This window comes from Rattus norvegicus, chromosome 18 (genome assembly GCF_021556685.1).
Source record: "Rattus norvegicus strain SHRSP/BbbUtx chromosome 18, alternate assembly SHRSP_T2T, whole genome shotgun sequence".
Lineage (NCBI taxonomy): Eukaryota > Metazoa > Chordata > Mammalia > Rodentia > Muridae > Rattus > Rattus norvegicus.
This window is the reverse complement of record NC_141551.1, coordinates 41,188,556-41,212,414: the sequence shown is the minus strand read 5'-3', so window position 1 is coordinate 41,212,414 and position 23,859 is coordinate 41,188,556. Positions and strand designations below refer to the sequence as shown.

The 23,859-nt window shown below is 42.8% G+C and overlaps 2 pseudogenes; both read left to right on the top strand.

The window, feature by feature from the left end:
- Positions 1-4,445: 4,445 nt before the first annotated feature.
- Positions 4,446-5,174, top strand: Rps9-ps7 (ribosomal protein S9, pseudogene 7; annotated as a pseudogene).
- A 16,304-nt stretch (positions 5,175-21,478) lies between these two features.
- On the top strand, positions 21,479-21,577 carry LOC120098342 (U6 spliceosomal RNA; annotated as a pseudogene).
- The last annotated feature ends 2,282 nt before the right edge of the window (positions 21,578-23,859 follow it).

Below are 23,859 nucleotides of genomic sequence, written 5' to 3'. Positions count from 1 at the left end.
CAAAAAAATTTCCATCTTGGGCATCTTGTATCAAGCAAGAGAAGGAAGCAATTTTGAATTCTACCAAAGTGCAGGCCCATAATTTTAGTTTGTCATGGGAGAATTTTGGGGTTGGTCACAGCAGGGAGTAATGGATAGGTATCTTCAGTTACTGCTGCTGTACTAGAAGCTTTAGTCTCCTTGGCCTCCTTCACTGAGTCTCTTTCCTGACATGGTTTGTGGGTTTCAGCTCCAGCTTCCTGTCAAACAGGGTCTCAAGGAAGTTCTTGTAACACAGCAACATTCCTGCCTGCATTTCCTCTGACTGTTGGGGAGGCTGGTATTGTGTGTACTTAGGCATCCATCTGGCTTTGAATTCTTCAAATTCTATAGCTTAAGGCTCTTTCTTTCAAGGTCAGTTACATGATTAAATGTTTTTGTGTCTTTATTGAGTATTTCTATGCTTATCTGTGATTCTCATTTCAAACTGGGGTTACTACTATTGAAGTCATTAAGGCATTTACTGTCTCATGAATCAGAGCTGACTGGAGGCCATTCTTATACTGTCATATTTAGTAGCATTCAGTTCTATTTTGTGAACATAAAAGTGTAAAAGCATAATTGTACTGAGAATGCATGACCTTGGGTACATCATGATATTCAGTTCCAAATATGATTATTGTCTGTCCTCTGCCGTAACAGAAAACAAAGTTGCTCGGGGCAACTGAGGCCAGCATTTGTAACTGAAAACCTTTTCAAACACAGAACTTGTCTGCATTTTGTGGTCACTGAAGTAAATCCATCTCAGTTGACCTTCCTGGAAGGGCCAGGGTAAGAGGGAAGGGGAATTTGCATATTGTTTTTCCTTTGATCTCCTAGAAAAACTGACGCCTGTTTTCAGGTACAAAGTATACTTTGTACCTTTATTCCTACCTCCCTGTGAAGGTAAAATTCATTTAAGGTAATGTTGTGTCTCTACTAGTGAGTTAGTGTTGCAAAGCAACTAGAAGAAGAGGCATGTCTTAAGTATGTTCTAACATAAGCTGTCTAATGCATTGGCCCCCTAATACACTCCATTTAATGCACAAGCAATATAAGTACATGTGCATATATTTATCCTGCATACAGATAGGAGTAGCGCCTTCTGAAGCCAGTATTTCATGTAGATCTAATGGGAAAGCGTACTGTTGGGTCGAGTCAACAGCAAGCATTACAGACTGCATTTCCTGTGGTGCTCAAGTTGAGGTTATAAATTCATAATGGCAAAACTGCTTTTAGTCAGAGAAAGTGCAAGCCATTGAGTGACAGGTGTCTAGAAAATTTAGATCCATCAGATGGGAACACACTTTAAATAATTCTGATAATATCTGTTTTGCTTGATAGTTGCTTAGTAACCCACAGGAGCAGGACATGAGGGAGTTGCAGTTATGGGAGTTTCATCCATTCTGAAGAAAGCAGCTTGTCCTTTATCAGCACAGACAGTGAAATGCAGCAGAGGCAATGTGTTTTCAAAAACTACGCTGTTAGTGGCCACGGCATCTCTCGTAGACATAGATTATCCGATGGTGAGATTGGCTCTAGAAGAGAAGCACATACAGCATGCAATCTATTCTTTAGTGTTTAGGAGCACCAAGGAAAAGAGCTATAGAGTTTGAAGGTTTGAAGGAAATGCACAAGCCATGAGTGTTTCTGTGACTTCTGCATGAGTGTTTCATGTGTACTCTGGTGATCAAGTAGTTGAAAAATAGTTTGGCCCTGGTTGGTTTAAGAAATTCAACTATTCAAAAATAGCTCACAGTTCATAGGCTCATTTTTGCTTCATTGAATGCTTTCAACCTGTCTTCTAAAATACACAATAGAACACGAAAGACCTAAGTGTTATTTTGGATATGTTCAAGTTCTCTTGGAGAACTACTAAAGGATGTCTTTTCTAGATCTCAAACTTCTATGTAACTTTAACTCTTTGTTTAATTAGAATCAACAAACTATGTCAAAGGCAGTGATGAGCTGAAAGCACCACCAAAATTTTAAGGTCAGGAATGGGTAAAATGTCAGAAAACAAGTATGAGACCATTGCTTCCTTGTCTCCTAGTGTATGACCTGGAAGTCTGAATTCCATGTTGATGAGGCTTAATAAGAGTTGTATGAGGTATAATAACATAGCTAAGCAGAGCACCTGCACACACTGTCTATAAGTGTAGTGGCTGGTGGAAAAAATAGATCATCAAAATATTTTAGATGCTAGAATTTTTTGGCTCTTAACTTTTAAATGGGCCTTACGTTTACAATGAGCTCATTTTATACTTGGAAAAACAAAATTCTTTCTGCAGTTTAGAATATCAAACTGAAGAATGCAGCTGATAGTTGAAACAAGTAATTGATATGCTCTCTTTGAAAGATGAGCTAGGGAGGTGGTAGGAAGAAATAGAATTAGAACTAGAAAAGCTTCGTTCTTAAGTTTTGAATCATGACAGTCAAGGCCATGAGATATCAAGATTCTGCACAACCTGTTAAAAATGACTCAAAACAACAGAACCTGGAATAAGAAATGAGTTAACGTTTTCAAAGGCTTTTATTTGAAGAGTCTTAATTGTCTTCTCTTTTATAAGTAGAGAAATGATTTCTAATTCTGCGTCTAAGGGAAAATTGGCCCCATTTTCAATATTATAAGCAGATTCTTAATGCCCAAAGGGAATTATGTTCTGTCTCCTATTGCTTGTGGGAAGGGTGTTGCTAAGAAACAGGATTCCTGATCCATTCTGAAGAAAGCAGCTTGTCCTTTATCAGCACAGACAGTGAAATGCAGCAGAGGCAATGTGTTTTCAAAAACTACGGCTGTTAGTGGCCACGGCATCTCTCGTAGACATAGATTATCCGATGGTGAGATTGGCTCTAGAAGAGAAGCACATACAGCATGCAATCTATTCTTTAGTGTTTAGGAGCACCAAGGAAAAGAGCTATAGAGTTTGAAGGTTTGAAGGAAATGAACAAGCCATGAGTGTTTCTGTACACAGTATACTAAGCCCTATGCCAGCCATATCTTGAGGACTGTCCACCATAACTCATGTGCGATATCCCCTTTCATACTGAGCAAATGAGATCATCAGCCTGCCCTCATACCTTCAAGCCTGTATTTCCTGAGTCCAAATGCAGCGTTCCGGACACTATTTACCAGGCTTCCACCTTTATTTTCAGAGGCCAGAGGAGGGACCAAGTCAGACCACTGCAGAGAGATGAGGCAGATTTTGAAACATCCAGAGACAGGCCTAGAGTACCTCTATTTCTGGTTTCTTATCTTCTAAGGAACAGGAGTTCCTTCATGTTTTGTGTTTTGGTTTTGTTTGTTTCTACACTTAAAGGTACCACATCTTCAGTTGAAAAGGCAGTATTGCCAAAGATCTAGAAGGTACTGAAAGCTTGCAGGCTGACGCCATGGTGGGAGCTGCCTGCACAGAGCTGGAATCTCCCGGGTTCACACTTCCCTGCTAGTCTACCGCCTTACTTTCTGCCTTTCATGCTCACCTTTTCAAGATTTACATCAGCTTTCTCCATTACGACAGCTTGCATTTGGGGCTGGAGAGATGGCTTGGAGGTTACACTGGCTGCCCTTCCAGAGGACCTGGGTTCAATTTCCAGCACCCACATGGCAGAACTACTGTTGTAGGTGATCCAACTCCCTCACACATGCAGGCAAAATACAAATGAGCATAAAAAATAAATTATGATAGCTGGCGTTATAAATAGCTTGTGGGAATCAATGCTGTATTTAGAAGTAATAAGATTCATTCTTTTAATAGGAATTAATTGAGGGTACTTTGTGACAGATAGCATTGTAGGAAATACTCAACAGAAATTAGGACAAATCCTAGTTCTGATAGAGCTTGTTCTCCCATGGAAGAGAGACACACAAGCCCCTCATAGCTGGGTGCTCCATGGTTGTTTTCCTGTGCAGTGGAGAGAGATGAGAGTGAGTAGGAAAGGGTGAGTCACTGATGGCTCTCTAACCACCTGCCACTTTAACAGACCTGAAGGAAGTAGGAAGAAGCAAGCTGTGTAGCTTGGTGTAGGCTGCAAGTGGGCAGCAGGTGCAGTAGAAGGGCCCTAAGGTAGGTTCCACTCTGTTGGCTCTGGAATCGGAAGAATACAGCTCAAGAGTTGGGGAAAGCTCTTGATGGCCATTTGCATGAGTGTGGATTTATGGTGGGCCACGGGGAGACCTGAGCTAAAAAGTGCTCCGTGTTATTGGGAAACAAGTCTGACAACAGGCTAAAGGGTGCATTGCTGTGAATGGAAGCTGGGAAACCTCAGGAGAGGTTCTTACTGTGTTCTGTACAGAAGATGAAGGAGACAGGCTGGGAATTCTGGCAAGACTGAAGAGAAGTACAAGGGCATCAGCTGATGGTTAGCAGGAACTAAAGGATTGAGTGTGAAAGGGAGGAGAAGAGACAGAACCAGGAATGCTAGACAGATGTCTCTTCTTTTTTAAGATTTATTTTTAGGGTCATGGGCCTGAGTTCATAGGTGTAGTGATCCTAGTGAAGTCAACATGCTGGTTGCTAGAATCTGGGTTTGTTGCAAAACCTATATGACCCCATGGAGACTCTTCGAGAAATCACATCTCCGTCAACCAGGAGCGAAAGTTGATCGGAGAGTATGGACTACAGAACAAATGTGAGGTGTAGAGGGTCAAATTTACCCTGGCAAAGATCCAATCCGTAAGGCTTCCCAGGAGCCATTGACGCTGGACAAGAAGGATCCTCAGTATCTGTTTGAAGTGACTTGTTCACCTTGGGTTGCTGGATGAGGGCAAGATGAAGCTGGATTACAGCCTGGACCTGAAGATTGAGGATTGCATAGAGAGGCTGCTGCAGACCCAGGTCTTTAAGCAGGACCTGGTCAAATCTATTCACCATGCCCGTGTGCTCATCTGACAATGTCACATCAGGGTAAGCAAGCAGGTGGTGAACGTCACATCCTTCATTGTTCATCTGGACTCCAGAAGCACGTTGACTTCTCCATCCATTCTCCTTATGGTGGTGGCCACCCAGGCTGAGTGAAGAGGAAGAATGCCAAGAAAGGCCAGGGAGGTGCTGGAACTGGTGACGACGAGGAAGAGGATTAATTGATACCTTGTTGCACTGGAGGCTTGTCTAGTTTTCCAGTTGACAAATAAAACAGAATTGATACTTGAAAAATTTTTTATTTATGTGCGTTGACACTTAGCTGAATGTGTGTCTGTGCACCAACTTGTAAGAGGAGGCCAGAAGATGGAGTCTTTAGAGCTAGAGTTCCAGATTGTTATGAGCTGCCATGTGGGTGCTGGAACCAAACTTCAGTCCTCTGCAAGAGCAGCAAGTGCTCCTAGCCACTGAGATATCTCTCTAGCCTCCAGATGCCATTTTTATTAATAGTATAAAGTAAAAACATGCCTCTCTGGAACACAGCAGCAGTAACCAGCAGTGTATAACAAAACTAAGGATACTAGTCAAAGACTTAAACATGTTTAAAATTATTTTAATTTTGCCTTTAAAACAAAATTGCAAATCACAAGATGAAAGATTTTTTAAAATAAAGCTTAAATAAGTGATTGTTGGTTCACACAGACACAGAAGTCAAGCTCACAATAAAAGGTGGGCCTTTGTAGAGAGTCCTGGGAGAACCTTTGAGACACCTGTGAATGGAATATGTTTCTTCCTGATGTGACAGCAAGCAGTGTTCCAGAGGAAAATGATAGTAATGTCAGACTGATAGCTACCCACTGTCCAGAGGCTGAGTGTTAAAGTAAACCATAGAGTAGGGACTGGCAGAGAAGAGAGCAAGTCTATAAACTATGTGGCATGTACACTAAGAAACTGCTGTAAAGGAAAAGGGGACAGAACTCACCAGAGTTTGTGTTCTACTACGGTCAGCAGTCTGTCCCCATCCCTAAGCTGAGCTACTATGTTAACATAATTAATTTTGGTCTGTTGGCCAGTCTGAGCTGCTGCACTGGCATAATTTTCAGACCCTTATCCTTTAGAGATACCCTCAGGAAAAGGCCAATAATCTCAGACTCCTTAATGGGCAGGGAGAACAGGTAGGTCTTCTCCAAGGACTTGATCTTCATGTCCTTAACCAGGCAGCCCAGCTTGGTGACAGGATCCACTCCTTGTCTTTAGCTTTATCTCCACGAGCCCCACTTTCCATCATCCCTGTGTGGAGAGGCTACTTGGGGGACAAGATTGGAAAGCCCCACACTGTGCCATGCAAAGTGACAGGCCACTGTGGCTCTGTGCTGCTGTGTCTCATCCCGGCCCCAAGAGGCACTGGCATTGTCTCTGCTCCTGAGTTCAAGAAGATACTGATGATGGCCGGTATAGACGACTGCTACACTTCAGCCAGGGGCTGCACTGCCACTAGGGGCAACTTTGCCAAGGCCACTATCAATGCCATCTCTAAGACTTACAGCTACCTGACCCTTGACCTCTGGAAAGGGACTGTGTTTGCCATGTCTCCTTATCAGGAATTCACTGATCATCTTGTGAAAACCCACACCAGAATCTCTGTTCAGAGGACCCAGGCTCCAGCTGTGGCTACCACATAAGTTTTTTTATACAAGAAAAATAAATGAATTACCTGTTAAAAAACATAATCTTGATAATATAATTATGTACTATCAGTGCTAGGATGTTAATCTATAAGATATCTAATTCTAGCGATGACTTCAGAGTGATTGTGTTAAGCATCCATGTATTTGGAAATAGGTTGCACGTCAGTTCTTGTGACTTTCACGGAGAGATTATGGCTTGTTTACAGCAATAATGTTCTTATGCTCCAAGCTGCCTTCATATATTGTTTTAAAGCCACAGCTCTGTGCCTCATCCAGTTTCTTACAGGTCTACTTTCAGCTTGCACTGTCCTTTCCAGCTTTGCATTCACTCATGATTCATTGTCATTCTGTTCTGCAAGCCTCTACTAAGACAATTTGCAATATCCTAGCTCAGACTTAGAAGGCACATTGAGAGGAATGAGACATGAAGATGTGCTTGGCTTGTCCTAGCATCCAGCATGGGGGGATTGAGAAGTGTTTATTCTGAAAGTTGGGGGAAGGAAAAGGTGGTTACTCCTCTTTTATCTACTTTTAAAATATGTCATTCTACAAGGCAAGAATGTTACTTCCATGATGCTGTCTTGAGTGAAATGAAGGATCTACATATGATTTAAAGACAATAGTCACAAGAAGTAGAGAGAAAATAATGCTACCAAAGTGAAGAACTACTTAATTTGTAAACGACACGAAAGACAGGGGAGTAGGAAGATAATTTTATTTATACAACCTAGATTCTGGGAAATATTAAGAAAAGAGTTTATCTTCCGAAGAAAGAAATGTGGCCACCTTGTACATATGAAGTTTGGTTTTCTATGAGGGGGAGAGGGAACTGGTAAAAGTTGAAGAGAGTTCATTGCTTTACAGAGAAAGAAAACACACGTGCACACAGTGGTGATGTTTGCTGAAAATCGGAGTTCAGCTGCGTCCCCAATTTCTTAATAAAATCCAAATGACCAAAAATATGATCTGTGTATGTATGCTTATGGAACCAGTTCTCTCCATGACTAAAAATACACTTAAAGACCGTGGCCATGGCCTTTTCTAAGAAAACAAGTCAGAACAAAAGATGCTATGTTTGAGTGTTTGCAGCAGCTAATGTCTTAGTCCATTGTTAGTACTAACAAAATACTGTAGGCCAGATGGCCTGAGCAACCAAAATGTATTTCTTGTGGTTTCTGCAGGCCGGAGGTCTAGGTGCAGATGGAGTGGTAAGTCCCGAGGGCCCATTGGTTAGTTAATAGACTATGTCCTCTTCTTGTGTCCTCATAGGTGGGCCAGGGAGGCTCTCTGGGGTGTGTTTCACGAGGGAACTAATGCCATTCCTAATAGGCCACCCTCATTCCCACCCTACCCTACCTCCCATTGACATCCCAGTAGGACCTTGGGAGTTTGGCACCCAAATGTTCCATCTACAAAAGCAGGAAAAGACAAAAGATCCCATGATGACTGAGGTGTTTGGAGCGGCAGAGTCAGCCTCCTCTGCAACTACTTCTATTCAGTGATTCACTTACGAAAGTGAACAGCAAAGCTCTAAAGAGGTTGGACAAGCCCTACACTAAGCATTTTATTTAATTGACATCTTTATTCTTTGCTAGGATGCCTGGTCAGTTTCCAATCAAGGGTTATTTATTTAATTTTTCTAAAGACAAGGTATCCTTACATAGTTCTGACTGGCCTGGGACTCATTATGTAAACCAGACTAGACGAACAGAGATCTACCCGCCTGTGTCTCCCAAGTGCTGGGATTAAGACTACCCTCAGCCACCAGTTAGATTCTTTAGAGCCTCCTCTGTAATGCTCTGAAACCTCTTCTGCCAACATTAACGATACTCCCTGTGTTCATCAATGTCTCAGTGCAGCTTAGTCATGTTCATAAAAATGCCAGTAATAAGACCAAGTTGGCTTTAGTAGCTACAGAGTAAACAGGGGTGTGTCACCAAGGGATGGAACTGGAATCAATGTGTGTGGTCATTCCGAATTCAGTTTCCTGGGGGCAGATTGAAGCTGGTATTTGCATAGGTATTTGGAATTGGGCCACAGCCCTCTCTCCTCAGATCTATTTATGTCTACTGACCTAGATGGAGGGGAGGACAGGAATGCACCAGAAGTTAGGTTCAGACACGAACAGGCTGGCCATCTTCAGGGCTCTGACAGAGGCCAGGTAAGGTTCACAGGGCTTCTAGCATCACTTGGAAACATGCCAGTACATCGTGTAGTATGTTTCATTATCTAAGTAGTTTCTGAACATTTAAATCCATCCTGACTCAACTGCCAAGGGACAGACATATCAGCACCCTTCAGGCATAGGGTTGATAAAGCTGCCCCCAAACTATGTAGTGCTCCAGAATCTGTGTTAATGAAATGATTTTTATTTTTTATTCCTTTATATTTATTACTTGATGTATGATACCAGAGCCTTAAACATGCTAGGCAAGCACTTTACCACTGAGCTAAATCACCAACGGTACTCACTTTTATACATCAGAAAGGATGAGAGATGATCTTTCTCTCTTTGCTCTCTCTGTCTCTGTCTCTGTCTCTGTCTCTGTCTCTGTCTCTGTCTCTCTCTGTCTCTCTCTCTCTCTCTCTCAGGAGAAATTCACACATAATTTTTTTTGAGACAGAATCTCATTTGGCTCAGACTTGGCCTTGAATTCACTATGTTGAGGAAGGTTACCTTAAACTCCTCATCCTCCTATCTCCACTTCCTGAATACTAGAATAACATAAAATTTTAATTATATAAAGTTATATAAGTTCCCTAGAATTGGCAGTTTCTAAGCAGAGAATGAACTCAAGACCACAATCCAGCCAAGCTTCACAGTCCCTCTTAGGGTTCTATGCTTTCTGGCTACAAAGCTTCTACTTGGCTGGCTTTGTTCAGTCCACATGTTGAAGGTCCCTGTCGGTTGAAAGAATAAATGAAAGGAGACGATAGTACCTAACCATGCCCCCTCTATCCACAACACACAAGGTTTCTTCTAGTTCAGAAGTTCTAGTCTCAGTGTTACTCCATGTCCCCTGCCTCTCTCTGCCCATAAACTCTGCTATTCTCCCACTATTCTTCCTACTGTTTCTAGAAACCCAAGCCAAGACAAGCCTTCGCCCTTACTATATATACCATCTGCAAGAAACATTCTGTCTTCAAATCTCTCACACAGCATTCATGTCTCAGTTTCTTTAAAATTTTTCAAAGTTTAAAATTTTTAAAAACAATTTAATTAAAACAAACTTTCCATGAAATATTTTGATCATATTTCTTTCCCTCCTCCAGCTCCCTCCAGCTCCTTCCCACCTCCCTACCCACCCGGCTTCATGTTCTTTCTCTCTCAAAGAGAAAACAAAAACCATGAAAAGGAAAACAAACAACAAAACAATAAGCCAAAACCACGCCCAAGAAAGGTACACAAACAGGACAGTCTGCTTTGTATAGGCCAAGCTACTCTGGGCATGGCCTCCTGGTGTGTGGCTCCATTGGACAAACCTGACTTTCCCTTTCCTCACATTAACCAAATGCCAAGAGCTCCTCACTAGGTCCACCTCCCTTCCTCCATGCTGGCATTCTGTCTGGATTGAGCTTGTGCAGGTCTTGTGTATGCTATCACAGTCTCATGTGTGTATCAGTCCTCTTTTGTTCCCTGGGGTCATCCACCCATCACCTCCGGCTCTTAGAATCTTTCTGCCTCCTTTTTTTGCATAGATCCCCGAGTCCTGAGGGGAAGGGTTTGATAATTATCACACTTAGGGCTGAGTGCTCCACAGTCTCTCACCATCTGCACATTGTTCTATTGTGAGTCTCTGTGTTAATTACCATTGACTACAAGAACAGGCTTCTCTGATGAGGGTTACGTTCATCTGTGGGTATAGAAAAATGTCTTCAGGGGGCATTTTATTGCTATGTCCTCTAGCTGAATAATAGTAACAAGATTTTCCTTTATGGTCTATCTAGTCTCAGGTTCTTGGACACTTCAACAATGTCAGGTATGGGCCCTATCTTGTGGAGTTGGTCTTAAATCCAACCAAGGCCATGTCTCAGTTTCAAAGTCACCTCCTCTGAGTGTCTCCTAACAGTACTGTCGAACCCTTTAATCCCTTCCCGCCCATCTTCTGATGGAATTCTACCACTAATATTCTGGGTCTGGACCTTGGGCCCATCTGCAGAGATGAAGCCTCCAGTTAGTGCCAAAGGAAGATGCTACCTCATTCCTGGTGAAACCAGAGAGCTTGGGTCAAAGAGACACAGGTCTCCTGGAGTAGCTGTGGGGTCTAGGCTAGGCCTGAAGCAGCCATACACACTGCATGAGGGCATAATGAATGGAGAATATACCAGTTTTGGAAGCTGCCAGACCAAAGGGCTAGATCACCATCCTCTGTAATCACATAGTCCTTCAAAATAAGGAATGCAGAAGGGGTTGACAATGGAAATCCTTGGTGAAGAGATTGGTCAAGGTACCATGGTCTCCTCTATCTTTTTTTAAAAAGTGTGAGAAGTGGCTGAAGTGCAAGGGGTTGCCTAGCGTACTTCTCAAAGGCTATCTTCCAATCACAACTCAGAGCTGCCTCAGCAGTCACATCCCACACCTTACTTTTTACATAGAATGCTGCTCACACTCTACTAGTACCTTGCTTATGGTGTGCTAAGTTCACATTGACTCCCTGATGCCCCTTCTGGGAGTATTTGTAACGGTCATTTGTTGCTAAGTAAGTATTGTCCACTCAGTGGTCAGCTTCATGAGGAGAAATAATATATCAAATAGGCTCATGTTTTAAAAACTACCCTGTACTTAATAAACTATAAATATATAATAAAGGGGTAATAAGTGAATTCTATCGATATGGGCCATATTGTTTAGAAGTAAGTTGTTTCCTTTTTAAAAGGTATTGTCACAGACATAGTAGACACACATACACACATGTATGTATGTATGTATGTATGTATGTATGTATGTATGTATGTGAGTGTGTGTAGATTGTTGTCTTTATTCAGGTGAAGATAGGCACAAGATAAGGTAAGGCCTGTGATTGGGCAGTGAAAAAGTAAGGCAGGGACAGAGTTTTTGTAAAGCAGGAGTAAAAAGAAAGAAAAGAGAACCAAAATGGAGGCAGAGAGGAACGACCCAGATTCGTGTGGCCTTAAATGGCCACAGGTGGTTATGACTATATCTTAAGGGGTGGATTTTTATAGGATAATTTGTCTTATCTCGGTGGGCAATTTATATCATTATCAATTGGTTGTGAGTTTATTGTGTGGATGTTTTGTAGAATGAGAATTTAGGATAGAAATCTGATTACTAAATTACAAGCTTATTGAGTTTTGGTTTTAACAGGCTACTGGGAGTTGTGACTATAACCACAGGGGACGGATGCTGGGAATGTGAGCAGAGTCCGCAGCAAGAAGGTGGCTGCTGCTGGGCTTAGATGGTAGCCAGCAGCGTGGGATGGCATAGGGAGCTTAGCGGGTGAGATGCTTGCTGACTGAGATGAACACACCTGCAGACGCCATGTGGCCCACCGAAGGTGGCTATAGAGCGGGATAGTTATCAGTTTCTTACCTCTCTGTTTTCATTAGTAGGCATGTCAGTAAATGTCCATCATTTCAAATACCGCTTTTCTTCAAAAAAAAAAAAAAAAAAAAAAAAAAAAAAAGGTAGCTGAGCCGCAAGGCCTGTAGCTGAAGTTCCCTTGCTTTAGAGCTGAAGGTCAAGGCACCTCAGCTCTTCCTGGAAGTTGCTTCATGTTTCTGAGCATAGACTCCAGTGCCCTAGGCTGACCAGAGACCTAAGCACTGGCTTTTCTACTCCTGTGTGTGGAATCTGCACCAGGTCTTGGCTGAGATGCAGCCAGGGCTATGGAGCAGGAATGGACGAGTTCTGAGAAGCATCGGCTGTAGGAGGTGGAGGTGGGGTGGGGAGCATCAGAACTTTGCCCAGCAGGCAAGGCAGAGAATCTTTGCATTCTTCCCCTAGACAGAAAAGTCTCCTTTTGACCACATATGTAACTTTCTGTCATACACATATGAGCTACTGGCATGCTGGTTCTCAACTCTTTGAATTCTGCAAGAGTTAACATTTTGCTTCAAAATAAAGGATCATAACACAAAATCAATTTGAAATGCTGCCTCCAGGACAGTTGCAGGGACAGACCTGACCTGGTGGAGTGTGGAGGAAATGAATACAGACAGACAAAAAGCTGGAATCTGGGCTCTCGGATGGAGATGTTTCAGTACCCCAGGAGCTCAGCGCATTTATTATATTCAGAAGTCATTAGTCACACATTTAGTGAATCCCTGTTACATAGCAGGCTCTCTTCTTGATGCTGGGGAATAAAGCAATGACTTAGATATTCCCTCAGCAACACACACATATAAATGAACATGTGTTTTACACAGCATGAAACCCACACGCGTGCCGCAATGGTGAGAAGCCTGGGCTAAGCGTACCTGGACACACGTTTAGGATGGATGCTAAGGGGTCATTCCCAGCTATCCATTGCTCCTCATGCTGAATGGGTGGGATGATGGCAGTGCCTGTTTTAGAAATTATGCTTAAGTACCTATGCCAGGACCCACCGAGGATACTGTGTGGGGTAGTAAGGAGGACACAGAATCACTCACAGGTTACTCCAAGGTGTTCAACTTGAGAACACTAAAATGAAAACTAGAAAAAGCTACAAGGCTACATTTTAGTTGTTGGCTGTGGAATTTTTATACCACCATCACATGAAGAAGAACCTGAAGAAGGCAACAAAATGTCCACTAAGGTTACAGGAGATACTTTTTTTTTAAGTAGTTGGGAGCAGTACATACTGTTAGCATTCTACCTAAGCTCCACCCCCAACTGTTACCTGGCAACAGCCAGGTATGCCTGACACTATAAAAGGGGCTGTTTGCCCCCTCCTTGCCCTCTTGCTCTTGCTCTTCCCCTCTTCCCCTTTGTCACTTCTCTCCCCATTTCCCTCTGCCCCTTCCCTCCACGTGTTCATGGCTGACATTTACTCCTCCTCCTCCTCCTCCTCCTCCTCCTCCTCCTCCTCCTCCTCCTCCTCCTCCTTCTTCTTCTTCTTCTTCTTCTTCTTCTTCTTCTCTCTCTCTCTCTCTCTCTCTCTCTCTCTCTCTCTCTCTCTCTCTCTCTCTCTCTCTCTCTCTCCCTTGTCTCCTCTCATTAAACCTTTCCATGTGGAACTGTGTTGACCTGGTATGGTTTGTCCAGACGCGAGCCGAGATTTCTACCCCAACACACTAACACATACTATGTGCCTTGTATTTGCTTTGTATAAAGTCGCTGTGTTAGGGTGGAGAGATACTCTGATTAGGCTGGAAAACAGAAAGAATTAGAGGTAATGCTGAATCTGGGCATACCCCATAGGATAACAGGGCCTTACTGTGAACAATCTTGTTTATTTTTGTTTTCCTTCCTCATTTAAACATAAGGCATGCTTTCTTCTACTCTATTTTAGAAAACTCATGACACAAAATACGCTATCATGTAGACTTGTCTTTTACTCCAGTCTATATCTCTGGCAGAAACAAAACAAAACAGAAGTAAAAATATTCCTAGTCTGAACTTTAGCATCAATATAATTTCACGGCTTTTCAGGAAAAGAAAAAAAAACCCTGTCTGAATCATTTTGAATACTAAATTTAAAATGCTGTCACATTTGGGATGAATGTTGGAAAGTGGACTCCAGATCCATCTTTAGACAGTAGAGGTGCCTGATGTTTTGCTTGTTTTTACACAGTAACGTTTCTTGTAAAAGACAGCAGAGTTCTCATGGTCTCTGGGGGAGCAGAGCTAATTCTTGATCTGTGGGAGCATGTTTATATTGCAATGATCTTAATTTACCCATAAATAAATTATTCTCCTCCAAGGCCCATATAAATATAGTTTTAATTGCATGCCAACTGTTAGACCCAAAATTAAACAGCTCTGGCCCTACTCTGCCAAGGGGAGGAGGTGTTCTAGAATATCTGAGTTGAGATTTTTGTGGCTTCAGGGACACTTTGGGAGAGGGAAGAGGCAGAGACCTGTTTTAGATGAGTGAACACATTTCTGTTGTGGAAATCTTGTTTCTGGGTCAGACTCCATGTTCAGATGTTTCCCAACAAGCCCAACGGTGATGCCAGCCTTTTTTATCTTTTTTCTTCCTTGAATCTCCATGGTCCTTGCCCAAAGGAAACCACAGAGTGATCGAGAGAATGCCCTCCTGGCTTCTTCCTGCATTCAGTGTTCCTTAATTAGCAGAAACAGACCTGGCTTAGAAAAGACTGTTTGTGCCCTGATGACGAAGTGCCTTCAAATAGTTGCCCTCCAAAGGAAAATGTAGGCCAGTCTTACAAATTAACTTGAGTACCAGGGTATATAGGCCATGTGTGAAATTAGGTTGACCCCAATAGAAGCAAGGTTAGAAGCTAGTCTGGGATTTGAACACCCTCCTCCCCATTGGCACCCCTCCACCATCTCACCCCAAAGCAGCACTTGAGGGCTTGAGGCAGAAGCTTTCTGTTTTCCTGTTGGGAAGGCAGAGGATAAGGGGGCGTGCTTCACTGAGCTGTTCTTGCTACATTGGATGCTCTTTAGAAAGTGGATGTTAAATACAGTTGCTGCCCCTTCTCATTGCTAGCAAGGAAAGTTCACCCTTACCTCCATTGCTCTCTCCACTCACCCACCACCCCCGTCCCTATTTTCCTTCTGTGGGATGGTGAAGGCTGATGTCCCATGGTAGGTTTCTCTTGAGAGAAGCACTCTTTAAGTGCCCTTTTAATCCTCACTTCATATTTTTTAACAATTAAAAAAAGCCAATCTTTTAAAAGAAATATTCAAATAGTCTTGAAGTATTTTGGGTTTTCTTCCTTGCTTACCAGTTAAAGCTGTATGTACTTGGAGCCAGGGGTGTCACGCAATGGTAGAGCTTGTAGTTACGATGTACAAGGCTCTGGGTTTAATCCACAGCACAAAAGCAAACAAAGTACTTACCTGGATAAATTCAGGATGTCAACAGTTACCTGCAATTTTAATTTTGCTGTTATGGTAGTATTCAGTTAATTGAATAATAACGTGACTTCTTTGAGAGCACACAACTTCTCTTTCATATGGTCTCTGTTCACACATACCATGCCTCGAATCTTCTTTTTCCCTGGTAGATCTGTTTTGTTTTCTGAGTATATGTAAGAAATTTGCACAAAGTTAACTAAAGCTCCTTCTTGTGACTTGCCCTGTGTTGCTGTTCCAAAAGGCACGTGACACCTTTTTGCTTCTTGGCCACTTTGATTCCGGACTCCATGGACAGAATTAGGAGAAACAATTATCTCAGAGTTAGAAGAAAGTTGCGTTGGTTATAGCTGGTCTTTGCTACCTTGTGGGTTCTTTTTTTCCCACCCTTTATCACCCACCCCCTAATACTTGATGGGAGAGAAACAAGGGAAAGGGGAGGGAGGAATTAGTACAATCCCTGAATCAAATTTCTTTCCTTTTGTTTTTCTTTCTCTGGCCAAGGCTACTTGGCTACTCACAAACTGCAACCAACACCCACTGGCATTCTTCTTGGGATCCTCACATTTATTTACCCTCTGAAGAAAAGTTTCCAGGATTCTAAACGTCATACAAACGCAGAAACTATCTTCAGCTGGCTAAACCATACGGCGGCTAGAGCACAAGGCAAACCCCAGTCAGCTGCTGTGGACAGTCCTAGGCAGCCCCCATATCCCTACACCTGGGATTAAAACAAAAGCACGTCCTTGTAATATGTCTGTGTTTTTTTGTTTTCTTTTAAGAAACTGAAATCTCAGAATTCTCACTACACAGAATGTTCCTTCTGTGGTTCTGCACAGAAGGAATGAACTAGAATTCTGAGAAACAAATCGAGTTCTTGACCTGATCAAGACTTCAGTTCTTTGATTTCCCAGTGATTTCTTTAAAACCATCCTATCTGCTCAAAACTGTGCTCCTAGGAGTGGATTGCACAGAGTTCTTAGTCGCCATGCTTCTGCAGCGCTGGTCAGCCATGCAGCGCTTTAGTGTTGCAGCTATGGGTTTATCAACTAAACGCATTTCTCTCTTTCTTGCTGGGTAGAGAACACGTGCATATGTAGCTCTTTTGTAGTTTCTTGGGGCACCTCTAGTGCTTGTTTTCCTTGAGTTCACACATGCTTGTTCAGGAGGAAGTGCAGCAGAGAAAGTTGTCAAAAGTGACCCTCCATTCTCAGTGCCCTAACTAGCAGTCCCTGCCAGCTCTTTGATTGGTTTATGCGTATAATCCTTCCTCGATTCTTTAAACACATGCATGCATGGACGCGTGTATAATTCCTCCTTAAATGACGTCTGGTTCTTCACAATGTTCATCTGCTTGCTTATCCCATTTAACAGTGCAGATGGTCATTACTACAGGTCATTAGGCTGCTTCTTCTAAGTGTGGTTTTCTTCCTCTGCTTGTTGCACGTGTATGCAAATTTTCATTTCGATGTGTTTTCATTATCGCATATTAATTGTGCATAAGGGAAAATATTTTCATACCTGTAAATAATGAACATTGATCATATTTGCCCCTCACTTACCCTCTCTTATTCTCCTTGTTCTCCTCAACACCCATCTGATCCCTAACTTCTCAAACAGCTCCTCTTCTTGTTTTTTGTTTTGTTTTTAGGATCCAGTTTCATTAGGGAATCTTAGAGGATCAGAGGTGAAGGCCTGCTTACAAACCCTACCAGTGGTAACGATACTGAAGAAAGTACCTCCCCTTGTCAAAAACCACTGACAGGGTAGAAATCCTTAGAGAGGTATAAGAAATATATAGATATAGATATTTTTCAGTACTTGACTTTTTTAATGAATAGATAACAGTACAGAACAAAACAAGAAACAAAATCAGAATATCAAGATCACTGGCTCTTCACTGAATAAAGGGCTGAATGATTCTACCTGCCAACACCAAAACTTCCTAGGTTGAAGTTCCCGATCCCTGGCAAGACTGTATTTGGAAATAGGACTAATATGGAAAGAATTCGTATAAAATGATGCCACAGGATGGGTCCAGATCCCTTCAGGTTAGTTTCCTTTAAGATGAGACACAGAAGTACTTCTTCAATTACTATGCTTATGCATCAAGTAAAGACTGAGTCTGTAACTCAACAGAACCCCAGTCAGCTGAGGTGTTGACTTTTGATTACATAGTCTCCAGAACATTGAGAAAGGGAATTTTTGTTGTTTAAGCTACCCAGTCTCTGGGATTTCATTACAGCAACGGATCAGATTAAGACACAGTAAATTCTGTGTTCCAAATTCCTTGCCTGTTGGTTCCTTTCCTGCTTTGGAACTTAGACACACAAAACAAATCCCATTCCCCATGGGCCACGTAAGAATGTGTAAAGAAAAACCCTCACATGTTTGTTGCTGTTTTCTGATAGAAATGTGAAGCACTCTTAAGAGATTATTAACAGTGGTTAATTTCTGGGAAAAACAGGGATCAAAGGGAATAAGGCAAGGAGTGTCAGAATGGGAAAGTTCTGGACAGAAAACCAAGGAAAAGCTTGGGCAACAAGAGACAAATCATAGTCCAGATCATAAGAGACAGGAAGTGTCTTATGGTCTTGGCAATACAGGTTGGGTTCGGGCCTTCAGAACCTCGTGTTTGGAGCCTGTCACCCCTGGAGGGAATTATGGGGGCATTCATGTTACTGAAAGGATATGTGGCTCCCAGTGGATGGACCATGACTTGTTCCCAGGTTTTTTGTTGTGGGTCTAGTACTGAGTGACCATTGCAGAGCAAGAAGCAGAAGAGAGCTACTGTGTCTGTGTGATAAAAACAGGAAGCTGTCAACAGTCATTGGCCTTGACTCACAGCTTACCCACAGTCTCTGAAGTAGCTTGTTTATTCTTCATAACTTAATGAGCTATGGCTCCATCTTTCAGGTGAGAAAACTAATGTGCAAGGGTGGTTTATTAACTTCTGCAAGATGATGTAACTTCTGTGTAAGAGCAGGGATCTCCTTTGTTTCCACAGCAGTCCTTGTGTCTTTCCTTGCTCTCATGTGATGGAAAAGAAAGGCTCTGCTGAGGCAGCGCCCAGAGACCTGTGTGTGGACCATTGGTAGTGCCAATTGAACAGCTTCCTTGCTTGTTGCTGAGTCAGCGTTACCAGGCATAGCTCGTACTTACTCTGAACATTTGCTCTGTGGCTTGGTTTTGTTTTCAGGCACACTTTAGGTGGCCTTCTACTCCGTGGAAATGAAGACTGAGAGGAAATCATCCAGAGAGCTCACACTGACCGATATGGGCAGAGCCACAAAGTTTGAGTCATCAATTTGATGCTTTGTGATTCTATGGGTTCTTTGAAATTTTTATTATCACATTTACTTATTTCATGTGTGTGTGTGTGTGTGTGTGTGTGTGTGTGTGTGTGTGTGTACGTGCACATATATGGAACCAGAAGACAACCTCTAGCAGTCACTTCTCTCTGCCATGTGGGTTCCAGGGATTGGATCCAGGTTGTCCAGCCTGACAACAAGCCCCTTCACCACTGAGCCATGTCACCAACTCCATAGGTTCTTCTCTTACGAACACCATTATATTAGTTATTTTTCTTATTGCTGTTACAAAAGATTTGCAAGAGCAACTTAAGGGAAAATGGGTTCATTTTGACTCATAGTTGAAGGTCCAGTCCATCGTCCAGGGGAAGGCAAGATTATGGGAGTGTCGAGTGAATGGTCACACCTCATCGGCAGTCAGGAAATAGAGAGTGATGCATGCTGGTCCTTCACTCTTCCCTCTTCCATCTGAGATTGAAGCCTACAAAATGGTGCCACCCACAAAAGAGGATGGCTTCTACCTCGGTCAACTACCTCAGAAATGTTGCTAGGTGATTCTAAATTCTATCAAGTAGGAAATTAAGATTAATCTTCACAAGGTCAACCTGACACCCCCAAACACCACCTTTAAGTCACTACCAGTTCCTGGCACTGTAAACTCATAGCCATTTCATACTGCAAAGTCCATTCAGTCCCACTGCAAAGTCTTAATGGTTTCAACACTTCACAAGTCCAGAGTCTTCCCAGATTCAAGGCAGTATCTTAAATGTGAGCCCCCTAAACTGAAAATCAAGTTAAATACCTTCAATATATAATAGCACAGAGTAAATTCTGTATCCCAAAGTGGAAGAATTGGAGTACAGCAAGGAAAAAATCATACAAAACCCTAAACCTGACAGCTCCACATCTGGCATTTGGAGCTTGTAAGGCAACATCTGACTGCAATGGCCTTGGGCAACCAACCCCTCCAGCTATCCCACCTACTGCCTAAGTGACCTCTCTCTCAGGGTGATGCCATGGTGTCTGCAGCTTTCCTTAGTAGATGCTCCATGGTGTTGGCAACTCCAACATCCTGGGGTCTTGATTGCAATTTTGACTTTATTTTCTCAGTTTTATGCAATGGCTTTTCAAGACCTCTTTGCAGGGACCCTGTTACATGTTGACTGGCTCAACAGTTTTCTAGCACCTTGGTGCAAACCTCCATGAGCTCCCTGCCCTACAGACACACACACACACACACACACACACACACACACACACACACACGCATGCACACACATGTGCCTGTAAAACAACTGTAATGTGAATAGTGCTGCCAGACTCTGCTGTCAGCTCAACACGTCTGCTCCCATTCTGTTGTAGCTGCAGTGCATTAAAGCATGCTGATTTCTGTCCATCTTTTCCATTGTACCAGTCCAGAGAGCTTTTGTGTAGTGATGCTAACCTCTTTTAACAATTCTAACTGCTTTCTCGCCTGCCTTTGTCTTCCTCTTTAAAATTGTTTCTTCCCTCACCAAATGGCATATTTTCATCTTTCTCCTCTGCCTTTTGCTCCTTCTCACTATAGAGGTGGATGAGAGTAGTGAGCAGTAACCATGCTACAACCTGAATGCTATTCTGTTGGCATTCCCTGCAACAAAGTAGCCCTGTACTCTTGTATTCAGCCTCCTGCCAGTACTCAGGACATGAGAAGAATGTAGCTGACTCTGTCAGAATACTACACAAATAGACAGTTCCTCAAAGTTACTCAATCCCTTGTGAAATTGCATGAGTGGAAGTTCACCTTTCTCTCACCATTCCGGTCTTCCAGATTTCTACCCACCTGATGATGCAGTGTTGTTTACAAACATTCTAGAGTTTCTTTAGCTTTCACTGTCAAACTTTGCCATAATTCTCTCACAAATAAATCCCAAAGTCCAACAAACCACATGAATGGGTCTATCATAGCAACAGACCCAGTCCTTGGTACCAATGTCTCATATTAGTGACATTTATTAGTGTTGGGACAGAATGCCTGACAGGAGCAACTTAGGGCTAATGCTTTGAAAGTACAATCTGTCATGGAAGAAAGCATGGTGGCCAGGAGTTGAGGTGGCTGGCCATACTGTGGATAGCCATTAAATAGAGATGAATGCTGGGCTCAGCAGGGACACCAGCCCATGGAATAGATACTCCCTACTCCTGTGTGAGTTTTTCTAACTCAGTCATGCCTCCCTGGAAATGCTCTCATAGACAGGTCCAGATGTTTGTTTTCTCTGTGATTCTAAATCTTGTTGACAGCCAAGATGAGCATCACATCCTCTGGCTGCTTTGCTTTCTCCTCTCTCTGCCTTTCCTCTCATAGTCTATCTTCTCTTGGGTCTCTCTTCTCTATGAGCCCACAGTTCACACTGTCATTCATAATGTAGCTCATGGTGGACCACTTTCAAAACACACAATGACAACACAGCGCATACATCTGTATTGCTAAGAGAACCATGACTTTGTCTGTTCTGAGGCAAGCGAGGAGCTTAGCTCTCAGTGTGTGCAACTCCTATCTAATGAGAGATGAAGAAACGGCTGGCGCAGGAGAGAGCCCAGAAAAGTTTTCCTTTGTCTTAAAAAAGGATAGCACTTGCTTTGGCAACACATATACTAATTGGGTTGATGCAGAGATTAGCATAGTCCCTGTACAAGGGTAACACAAATATTCATGAAGCAGTCCTTTTGTAAAAAGGGGTGATCACTTCCATCTTGTCTCTCATGAGTGGTGACTGTAAGGTAGGTCATCTGGATGTGACCATCTTGCTCCATGGGGGAACAACCCAACTTGTGAAACAGCCACAGGCTGAATGTGAAGACAGAAAAGAGGATAGATCCTTTATAACTTTTGTTGTTGTGGTTGTTACCATTATTGTTGTTGTTTTGTTTTATTTATTCATTTGTTTGGTTTTGAGACAGGTTCTCTCTATGTAGTTCTGGTTGGACTGGAAATTTCTATGTAAACCAGGTTGGCCCTGAACTCACAGAGGTCCACTTGCCTCAGATTCCCAAGTTCTGGGGTTAATCTCGTGCTCCACGGTGCCCAACTCGATGGTGACGATTTTGCAATAACACATTACCTACTCCGAAGGCTCTTGGCTTATGGGTTCTCGTCACAAGAAAAGTAGTATCTTCTCCTCTTGTGTCAGTCATTTCTGTTTGACCCACATGCCATACAGACAGCTGCAGTATAACTAATCCAATTAGAACTGTTGGTATGCCATCATATCATTAATACCTGTTGACGTTCACTCTTGCCAGCTATTGTTGAGCTTGTCTGTGCATTCCCTAACTCAGTCCTCACTACACCCTGTAAGCCAGGTGCTTTTCCTTTTATCAGTTCTGTTTTAGACACAATGGAATTGTGGCTCAATGGGGTTGATCTGTTGAAGGACTCACACTGGAATGTCACCGAACAGCGTCTGAAGCCCCAGGCACTTAACTATATGTTTTACTAATTCTTACAACACAACAAAAGCTTTGTTATCCTTGTTCTATTGATGAGGAAATGGCAGTTAAAAGAGAATAAGTTCTGTCCAGCAATTGGTCAACGGAAGGCACAAAGCAAGGTCCTTCTGGCTCGAGGCCAGTGGGTCTAGGCTCTTCCCAGACTGCACCTGCTTGCTCTCAGTCTTTTCTTTAGCTCTTCCTTCTCCACCCTTATCTGTTCTGTGCCTCTTCTCAGGCTTCATTCTCTTCTCAGTGACCATTGTTTCTCACCTCTACTTATAAGTTCCAGTAGCATTTAGAATAGGGAATTGTATTAGATATGCCAGCTTGCCACAAGCTAGAGTCATCAGAGAGGAAGAAGCCTCAATTGAGAAAACGCCTTTATAATCTCAGGCTGCAGGTAAACCAGTAGAACATTTTCTTAATTAATGATTGTAGGGGGAGGGCTCAGTCCTTAGTGGGTGGGGCCACCCTTGCAGTGATGGACCTGGGTTCTATAAGAGGGCAGCCTAAGCAAGTCATGAGGAGCAATTCAGTAAGCAGTACCCTTCTGTGACTTCTGCATAGGCTCCTGCCTCTCGGTTCCTACCCTGTTTGAGTTCCTATCCTGATTTCCTTCATTGATGAACACTGATGTAGCCAAATAAACCCTTTTCTTCCCACGTTGTTTTGGTCATGGTGTTTTGTCACAGTGTTAGTAACCCTAACTAAGACAGGTATCCTGCCCCAGTCCTTGCCTTTTGGCAGTCCTAAACCACTGATGAAAAGATGCAGACTTGAGATCCATGGCAATGATCAAACAGGGAAAATCATTCCACTCCTTCCCAGCTTGCTTCAGTCTATTTTGCCAGGGCACGGAGAAGAATGCTTTCCTGCACGGAGCTCATGGGCTGATCCAGCTCAAATTCTGCTCCTGTGTATAAATCAGATTGGGCAGGGGAGGCAGAGAAGAGTTGGAGGAAGCTTGTACTATATTTAGGCCAAGACAGAATGAATACTGACAATATTTGTTTTGTTAGGTTTTTACATCTCATTTTATGTGTTTGGGTGTGTTGCTTGCATGCATGCTTGTGTATAACACAAGTGCCTGAAGTGCACATAGTTCAGGAGAGATTGAGTTCCCTGTAATTGGAGTTAAAGAGCGCTGAGAGTCACCATATGTGTGCTGGGAATTGAATGTTGGCCGTCTGTATGTTAACTGCTAAGCCATCTTTCCAGACCATCTTTTTGTATTGTCTACAAATCAGAACACTACAGGGAAAGGAGAACGGAAAGACAGTGTTGCTAACTTCATTGGTAGGGAGTAAGTCTAGTTCAGGGGTTCTCAGCCTTCCCAATGCTATGACCCTTCAATACAGGTCCTCATGTTAGGGTGGCCCCAACCATAAAATCATTCTTGTTGCTACTTCACAAGTGTAAATTTGCTACTGTTATGAATTGTAAACACCTGTTTTCTGATGGTCCTAGATGGCCTCTGTGAAAGTGTCATTCAGCTCCCAGAGGGGTCGAGACCCACAGGTTGA